Source organism: Micromys minutus (assembly GCF_963924665.1).
Source record: "Micromys minutus genome assembly, chromosome: 5".
Classification (NCBI taxonomy): domain Eukaryota; kingdom Metazoa; phylum Chordata; class Mammalia; order Rodentia; family Muridae; genus Micromys; species Micromys minutus.
The window spans coordinates 38,775,498-38,784,662 of record NC_137974.1 but is presented as its reverse complement, the minus strand read 5'-3'; positions in this window follow the sequence as shown (position 1 = coordinate 38,784,662).

Below are 9,165 nucleotides of genomic sequence, written 5' to 3'. Positions count from 1 at the left end.
TTTTCCAATTTTGTGGAGTATAAGTTTTTGTAGTAGGATCTGATGATTTCTTGAATTTCCTCAGTTTCACTTGTTATGTCGCCACTTTCCTTTCTGATTTTGTTCATTTGGATACTCTCTCTTTGCCCTCTAGTTAGTCTGGCTAGGGGTTTATCAATCTTGTTTATTTTCTCAAAGAACCAACTCTTTGTTTTGTTGATTTTTTCAATGGTTCTTTTTGTCTCTATTTGGTCTATTTCTGCCCTAATTTTGATTATTTTTTGCTGTCTACTCTTTTTGGGTATATCTGCTTCCTTTTGTTCTAGGGCTTTTAGCTTTGCTGTCAGGTTGCTGATGTGAGCTCTCTCCAGTTTCTTTTTGGTAGCACTTAGGGTATGAGTTTTCCTCTCAATGCTGCTTTCATTGCATCCCATATGTTTGGGTATGTTGTGTTTTCGTTTTCGGTGAATTCTAGAAAATCCTTATTTTCTTTATTTATTTCTTCTTTGACCCTGCTATCCTTTAACAGAGCGTTGTTTAGTTTCCATGTGTATGCGGTCTTTTTGTTGTCTTTGTTGTTGTTAAAGACCAGCCATAGACCATGGTGATCTGAGAGGATTCATGGGAGTATTTCAATCTTCTTATATCAATGGAGGCTTGTTCTGTGTCCAATTATGTGGTCAATTTTCGAGAAGGTGCCATACGGTGGTGAGAAGAAGGTGTATTCTTTTACTTTAGGATAGAATGTTCTGTATATATCTATTAATTCTAGTTGGTTCAAATTCTCTGCTTGTTTTGCAGTGTCCTTGTTCAGTTTCTCTTTCCATGATCTGTCCATTGGTGAGAGTGGGGTATTAAAGTCTCCCACTATTATTGTGAGGGGTGAAATGTATGTTTTGAGCTTTAGTAGGGTTTCTTTTATGAATGTGGGTTATTTTTTATTTGGAGCATATATGTTAAGGATTGAGAGTTCCTCCTGACAGATTTCCTCTGTAATGAGTAAAAAGTGTCCTTCCTTATCTTTTTTGATAACTTTTGGTTGGAAACTTATTTTATTCGATATTAGAATACCCACTCCAGCTTGCTTCTTGGAGGTTTTTGCTTGGATGTTTTTTTCCCACCCTTTTACTCTGAGATAATGTCTGTCCTGTCTCTGAGATGAGTTTCCTGTATACAGCAAAAGGCTGGATTTTGTTTATGTATCCAGTCTGATAGTCTATGTCTCTTTATTGGGGAACTGAGACCATTTATGTTAATAGTTATCAAGGAATAGTTGTTTCTGTTTCCTGCCATTATTGCTTTTTTGCATTGAGTTGTGTCTGTGTTTTTTCTTTATTTAGTTTTCTTGTTTAGGAGTTTTCATGTTTTTACTAGGCTGTATTTTCCCTCCTTGTATTGGGTTTTCCACCTATAATTCGTTGTAGTGCTGGGTTTTTGGTCAGATATTGTGTGAATTTTGATTTGTCTTGAAATATCTTCGTCTCTCCATCGATGGTGATTGATAGTTTTGCTGGGTATAGCTTCTTGGGCTGGTACTTGTGCTCTCTTAGGGTGTGCATGATGTCTGTTCAGGCTCTTCTTGCTTTCATAGTCTCTGTTGAGAAATCGGGTGTGAGTCTGATTGGTCTGCCTTTATATGTTACCTGACCTTTTTCCCTTACTGCTTTTAGTATTCTTTCTTTACTCTGGGCACTTGATGTTTTTACTATTATGTGTCAGGAGGTTTTTCTTTTCTGGTCCAACCTATTTGGAGATCTGAAGGCTTCTTTTGTGCTTGTGCTCATCTCATTCTTGAGGGTAGGGAAGTTTTCTTCTATGATTTTGTTGAAGATATTCACTGTGCCTCTTAGTTGATACTCTTCTCTCTCTTCTATTCCTATTATCTTCTCATTGTGTCTTGGATTTCCTGGACATTTTGTGTTAGAAGCTTTTTGTTTTTTGCATCTTCTCTGGCTGTTTTGTCTATGTTTGCAATGTTGTCTTCTGCCCCCGAGAGTCTCTCTTCCATCTCTTGTAATCTATTAGAAATGCTTGCTTCTGTGATTCCTGATTTCTTTTTTTTTTTGTCGTTCTGACTCTAGTGTTATCTCTTTTAGTGTTTTCTTTATTGTGTCAATTTCTGTTTTAATTTCTTTCTTCCATTCCTTTATTTCTTTGGTTCTGTTTTCCTCTAGTTTTTTGAGATCTTTGAGTGTTTTTCTTTTTTCTTCTTTAAAAGCTTCTGAATCTTTTTGCTTTTTTTCCCTTTCTTGTTTAAGTATCTCTATCAGCATCTTGAGGTATGATTTTAGGTCTGTGTCTTCTTTTTCTGGAGTGTTTGGAATTCCGATGTTTGCTGTTATGGGAGAGCTGGGTTCTGGTGTTGCTAGATTGTCTTGGTTTCCTTGGGATATACTCTTTCTCTTTCCTCTTGCCATTTTGTTGTCAGTGATATGTTCTTGCCTTTCCTTTGTATCTGGTCTGTGTCCCTGGTTCTCCACTGGTCCAGGTTTCAGATGGGCCTCGCCTGCTTTATGCCTCAGAGTCGTTGGGTGTGAGCAGAAATTTCAATATTCTGTTTATGGTTGCTGGATCAGGCATGGCAGGGCAGGGCTAGGCAGGGGGTGCACCTTCCGTGTGCACTCCGCAGAGATCTCTCTGCTCCCCGGCATCCCAGGTCTCCCACCCACCAGTTGCTCAGCCTCTATGAGCCTCAGTTCAGGGTGGCAGATTGGCCAGGCTCTGCTCTGCATCCTGAAGTCGCCTCTGGGTGGAAACAGAAGTTCTAATTTTCTGTTCCCAATCGCTGGATCGGGCAAGGCAGGGCAGGGCAAGGTAGGGTGTGCACTTTCCGTTGCACTCTGCAGAGATCTCTCTGCTCCCCGGAAGCTCAGGTCTCCCACCCATCAGTTGCTCGGCCTCTACCCAATTGTATAATTTTTAACATTGTTAGTAAGTTATTATTATTATTATTATTATTATTTTACAGTTTAGTAATTACCCATTTCCCTATTAGTCCTACCACAGTTTCTCATTCCATTCCTCCTCCCCTGTGTCTAAGAGGATGCCCAACCTTACTTAATCCCCACCTTTAGCAGGCCTCCCCACACGTTGGGGATTCAAGTCTTTTAACTCTTTCAAATATTTCTGTAATTGATGACATTTGAATTCTGATTCACTAAACCCTTGTTGTATCAACAAATATTTGTTGGATATAAAGTCAGATGTAGTTTCAGTAAGTGGATGATTTATTTTATTTCATATTATTTATGATATATTTTATTAGGTATTTTATTTATTTACATTTCAAATGTTATCACCCTCCAGAGACTACCGTATCCCATACTCCCTCCCTGTGCTTCTATAAGAGTGCTCCACCTACCACCCACCCACTCCTACAGCCGCACACTAGCTATGAACATAGTGGAACATGTGTTCTTGTTATATTTTGGAGCATTTTTTGGGTACATGCCCAGAAGTAAAATAACTGGGTTTTAACTTAGTATTTTGTCTAACATTTGAGGAACTGACATACTAATTTCCTGAGTGTTTTCAACAGCTTACAACACCACCAACAATGGAGGAGTGTTCCTCTTTCTCCACATTCTCTTCAGAATCTACTGTTACCTGAGTTTTTGGATCTTAGCTATTCTGACTGGTGTAAAGTATAAAATCAGGGTTGTTTTGATTTTCATTTCCCTGATGTCTCATGATGTTGAGCATTCTTAAGTTCTTTTCATTCATTTGGTATTCCCCAGTTACAAATTCTTTGTTTAGGTCTGTTCCCCATTTTTAATGGGGTTATTTGTTTCTTTTGAGTCTAACTTTTTGAGTTCCTTGTATACTGTCGATAATACCCCTCTATCTAATAGATGGATAATATCTTGTAGAGGGCTACTATATTATATTGCAATAATATATTGCGGTAATTTTAATGTTGTATTCTTATATATAAATTATTTTTAAAATTCTATGTGATTTGTAAGATTAAGTGTCAACACTTATGTCTATCAATTCATTTTTCTAGTTATCCTAACATCATAATTCAGACTTCTTACCTATCTGATTGTGACTGCTTCAGAAATAAATTTTAGAGGTATAGTGAATTTTTTCTTTATCATTTTTTAATAATTCCCTAAGATTTTTCAATTTAGATGTAATTTGTTCTCAGGTTGTTGATGGATATTTAAGTGCTCTTCTGGTTTATTTTTGAATGTCAATACAGGATTTTAATTAAACTGTTTTTTAACAATACCTCTAACTTTTTTAAGAATAATAAAGTCATATGATTATTCAAAGCATTATTAATTTATCCTGTTCTTCTTTATTTTGACATCATTTTCTCTGAAGGCTACTTTCAAAGAGTAAATACAACAATGTGACTCTAACCACCTTAGTTTTATTGATAAAATGCAACTTTTTTACAAGAAGTTTTTTATCAGCAACATGTATACCATTCCACTAATTTCTGTTCTTCTGGTATCAGTATTTTTCTTGAGATTATAGTGAGAGCAATTAGTTATAAATATCCTTGAAAAATACATGTTTTATTTGTCTTAGTTAATTTTTATTTGTTTAAATTTACATATCTATGCTAATTTTTAAGACTGTAGCATGACAGTAATTTTATAAAATTATACGCAAAATAACTAATATTGTGATGATTGTTCTTTGTTCATAAAATATTCATGTTTGAATTTTTCAGTAAACAATCATAAAAAGGAAGACCAAGGTATTCTATATTTTTACCAACATTCCATATATTTACCTTAAAAGCTATACTTTAGAGCTAGGTGTTGGTGGCACAAACCTTTAATCTTTGAATTTATGAGTCAGGGGCAAGTGCCTCTCTGAGTTTGAAACCAGGTCAGCTTATTTACAGAGTGACTTTCATCAGAATCAGGGCTGAAGATAAAAAATCCTGTCTCAACAAACAGACAAACAAACAAACATCCCCAAATTTTATTAGGATTATTTAATGAAATATCCAAATTATTAGTCATATAAATAGCATTACTATATGAATGGGTATTTTTAACTTGTTCATGTATTTAAATGATGGCTTATAAAATTTAAAGGTGTTATCTTGATAAGTCCTCAAAAAAAATGCCCTGAGTTTCACTGTTGTCAGGCCGTGTTTTACATTGTTTACCAATAGCCTGAAGATATCATTTATATTTTAAAAAGTGTCATGTAGACTTGTTACTAGTGATTTGTGTGCACAATTTTAGAAAAATGCAAAAAACTTAAAAGAAGTCTGAAAGGAGTAATAAGATGGTATTGCAGAGTGCTAATCCTTGGAATACCTTGTAGAGGAGATAACATTTATTCAGTTGTTGAACAAATGCATATATTTATATCCCATTTCAGGCAAGTATATATTTGCCTATTGATTATTGTAAAATTTGTGTTTTATTGTAAGATTTGCATTTTTATGGTGTCATAAAGCAATTGCAACCCAATGATGACAGTAATGTGCAACGCAGAAAAGGAGTAAAAATCGATTTTCTGAAAAATAATTTTAAGCCAAGTGGAAGCTATTTTTGTTACATGTTATGAATCACCCCCATATAATTTTGTCAAACAGATATGAGAAATTGTTTTGTAATAATTTATTCTTTTAACCTTTAGACATAAGAAATCCAATGGTTGGAAGAGGAGCAGAGTAACATGGAAAGTGTATAAGTCAACTGCTACACAACATATAAGGTAAGCAGTATATGAACAATATTGATTGAGAATTCCTGTAACCACTATGGTACTGAGGTTTTGTAATTTCTAAATACTGTTGATTCTATATGGTATGAAAAATATAGAATTAAAATATATAGAACTTCTCTCAAAAATAACTTATAAATACAGATGTGATAAATTAGTTAAATTTTATTGTTTTATTTTATTTTATTTTATTGAAAAACTTAATTTTAAAAAGCAAAGATAAATATACAAACATTTAAACATTTTTGCATAAAAGTATATGAATACATTTTTAAGGTTGTAATTAAGTATTTGTGGGGGACATACACATACACATATGTATATATTTAACAATAATATAGAAAAAGAGGCTATCAACTTGAGGGGAAAGGAGAGAAAATGGGAGGGGCTGTAGGGAGGAAAAAGAATGTGCTAGATCTATTTTAATTAACATGTATAGTTTTTTTTTTTCTTTTCTTGAACTTCACACAGTCTGTGAGTTGTTTCTCGGGTATTCAGAGCTTTCTGGGGTTAGTATCCCATTATCAGTGACTGCATATTATATCTGTTCTTTTGTGACTAGATTATATCACGCAGGATGATATTCACTATATGCATCCATTTTCTTAAGAATTTCTTAAGCCATTACTTCTGATAGCTGAGCAGTACTCCATTGTGTAAATGTACCACAGTTTTTTGTATCTATTCAACTACTGAGAGATATGTGAGTTCTTTCCAGCTTCTGGATATTATAAATAGTGCTGCAATGAACATTGTGGTGCATGTATCCTTGTTATATGTTGGAGTGTTTCTGAGGTAAATGCCCAGAAGTCTAATAACTGGGTCTGCAGGTAGTACTATGTCCATTTTTCTGAGGAACTGCCAGACTAATTTCCAGAGTGGTTGTATCAGTTTACAATCCCACCAACAGTGTAGAAGTGTTCCTCTTTCTCCACATCCTCACCAGCATCTGCTGTTTTCTGAATTTTTGATCTTAGCCTTTCTGGTCAGTGTGAGGTGGAGTCTCAGGGTTGTTTTGATTTGCATGTCCCTGATGGCTAAGGATGTTGAGCAATTCCTTAAATAGTTCTCAGCCATTCGATATTCCTCAACTGAAAACTTTTTGTTTAAGTCTGTACCCTATTTTTAATAGGGTTGTTTAATTCTCTGGTGTCGAGCTTTTTGAGTTCTTTGTATACTTTGGATATTAGGACTCTATCTGATGTGGGGTTGGTAAATATCTTTTCCCAGTTTCTTTTCCTCCATTTCAGTCCTTATTTCTCCATATTCCTTTCTGATTTTGTTAATTTGGATACTCTCTCTTTGCCCTCTATTTAGACTGGCTAAGGGTTTATTAATCTTGTTAATTTTCTCAAAGAACCAGCTCTTCATTTTGTTGATTCTTTGAATGGTTCTATTTGTTTCTATTTGATATATTTCTGCCTTAAGTTTGATTATTTCTTGCTGTCTACTCCTCTTGGGTGTATCTGCTTCCTTTTTCTCTAGAGCTTTAAACTGTGCTGTCTGGTTGGTAGTGTATGCTCTCTCCAGTTTCTTTTTGGAAGCACTCAGAGCTATGAGTTTCCTCTCAGTACTGCTTTCATTGCATCCCATATGTTTGGGTATGTTATGTTTTCATTTTCACTGCATTCTAAAAAATCCTTAATTTTTTTCTTTATTTCTACTTTGATCCTGCAATCCTTTAATAGAGCATTGTTTAGTTTCCATGTGTGTATGGGCTTTTTGTTGCCTTTGTTATCTTTAAAGACCGGACTTAGTCAATGGTGATCTGAAAGGATGCATGGGAGTATTTCAATCTTTTTATATCGTTTGAGCCTCATCCTGTGTCCAATTATGTGTTCAATTTTCAAGAAGGTGCAGTGAGGTGCTGAGAAGAATGTGCATTCTTTTGTTTTATGATGATATGTTCTGTAGATATCTATCAATTCCAGTTGGTTCATAGTCTCTGCTAGTTTTAAAGTGCCCTTGCACATTTTCTGTTTCCATGATCTGTTCATTGGTGACAGTGGGATATTAAAGTCTCCTAGTGTTATTGTGTGGTAAAATGCATTTTTTGAGCTTTAGTGTTTTTTTTTTTTTTTTTTTTTTTTTTTTTTTTTTTTTTTTTTTTTTTTTTAATGAATAGGGGTGCTTTTATATTTGGAGCTTATATGTTAAGGATTGAGAATTCCTCCTGACAGATTTCGCTTTTAATGAGTAAAAAGTGTCATTCCTTATCTTTTTTGATAATTTTTGGTTTAAAATATACTTTATTCGATATTAGAATGGCCACTGCAGTTTGCTTCTTGGGGCCATTTGCTTGGAAGTTTTTTTCTCAGCCTTTTACTCTAATATAGTGTCTATCTTTGTCTCTAGGATTAGTTTCCTGTATGTAACAAAATGCTGTGTTTTGTTTATGTATCCATTCTGATAGCATATATCTTTTTATTCGGGAGTTGAGTCCATTTATGTTAATAGATAACATGGAAGAGTGGTGGCTGTTTCCTGCTATTATTGCCCTTGTAGCTTGTATTGTACCTGTGTGTCTTTCTTCTTTTTGTTTTCTTGCTTAGGAGTTTTCTTGTTTTTACTATGAGGTGTTTCCCCTTGTTGTGTTGGATTTTCCACCTATAATTCATTGTAGTGCTGGGTTTGTAATTATATATTGTGTGAATTTAGATTTGTCTTGGAATATCTTCACCTCACCATCTATTGCGATTGATAGTTTTGCTGGGTGTAGCAGCTTGGGCTGGCGTTTGTGTTCTTTTAGGGTCTGCATAATATCTGTTCAGACTCTTTTGGCTTTCATAGTCTCTGTTGAGAAATCAGGTGTGATTCTGATTGGTCTGCCTTTATATGTTACCTGACCTTTTTCCCTTACTGCTTTTAGTATTCTTTCTTTGCTTTGGGTACTTGGTGTTTTGACTATTTAGTGTCGGGAGAAATTTCTTTTCTGGTCCACTCTATTTGGAGTTCTGTAGGCTTCTTTTATGCTCGTGGTCATCTCATTCTTTAGGGTAGGGAAGTTGTTTTCCAGGATTTTGTGGAAGATATTTACTGTACCTCTTAGTTGATATTCTTCACCCTTTTCCATTCCTATTATCCTTAGGTTTGTTCTTCTCATTGTGTCCTGGATCTTCTGGACATTTTGGGTTAGGAGCTCTTTTGGTTTTTGCATCTCCTCTGACTGTTTTGTCTATGTTTTCAATGTTGTCTTTGGGCCCCCGAGATTCTCTCTTCTATCTCTTTTAGTCTGTTGGAAATGCTTGCATCTGTGACTCCTAATTCCTTTTTTAGGATTTCTCCCTCTAGGATTGTCTCTTTTCGTGTTTTCTTATTTGTGTCCATTTCTGTTTCAAATTCCTTCTTCCATTCCTTCATCTCTTTGGTTCTATTTTCTTCTAGTTCTTTTAGTTCTTTGAGTGTTTTTCTTGTTTCTTCTTTAAAAGCTTCTAATTCTTAATGTTTTTCCTCTCCTTCTTGTTTAAGGATCTCTAACATCATCTTGAG